Source organism: Mus pahari, chromosome 4 (assembly GCF_900095145.1).
Source record: "Mus pahari chromosome 4, PAHARI_EIJ_v1.1, whole genome shotgun sequence".
Taxonomy (NCBI): domain Eukaryota; kingdom Metazoa; phylum Chordata; class Mammalia; order Rodentia; family Muridae; genus Mus; species Mus pahari.
In genome coordinates, this window is record NC_034593.1 from 64,292,721 (window position 1) to 64,293,413 (window position 693).

Here is a 693-nt window from a genome sequence, read left to right on the forward strand (position 1 = left end):
ATTTCAACTTTTTCTATAAGTAAACTACTAAAATAGTAAAATCAGATTATATTTATAATTTTTGTTGGACTTGGAAAGTGTTACATTTGAAAACCTTGCTAAATATAAATTTAAATAAAAAGGAAATTTGAATTCTAAATCCAAATATTTGTCGAAGTTGGAGTTTTGGTTCTCTAATACAAATCCTCCATCTGTCATCAGAATGAGGAACTATGTACTTATCAGGCTGTTGTTAGAGAGAGGTCATACACACACATCCGAACTCCTCCTATCATGGAAAAGCTTAACAAAAGATATATGTCAATAATATCAAATTTTCTGTGCTTTCTGTGGATAAGCATATATGAAAGATAAACATTAAAATTTATATTCGTGCTCGCTTTGGCAACACATAATTAAATTGGAATGATATAGAGAAGATTATCATAGCCACTGCGCAAGGATGACCCATAAATAAGTGAAGAGTTTCGTATTTTTTGGTGAGCAGGGGAAAAAGGGAGAGGATAGGGGATCTTCAGAGGGGAAACCAGGAAAGGGGAATGCATTTGAAATGTAAATAAAGAATATATCTAATAAAAAAAAAAGGAAAAAAGAGAAAAGATAAAATTTGTATTCATCTTATGTTTTTATTCAATTTTTGAATATTTCTTTGGACTTTCAAAGGTATAATAAAGGGGTACACAGACAATAATA

General features: G+C 30.0%; 1 non-coding gene across 1 annotated transcript; it reads left to right on the plus strand.

Moving 5' to 3' along the window:
• The first annotated feature begins 372 nt into the window (after window positions 1-372).
• LOC115063998 lies at window positions 373-477 on the plus strand. Its single transcript, XR_003843838.1, has one exon. It is a non-coding gene; the product is annotated as a U6 spliceosomal RNA (small nuclear RNA).
• The last annotated feature ends 216 nt before the right edge of the window (window positions 478-693 follow it).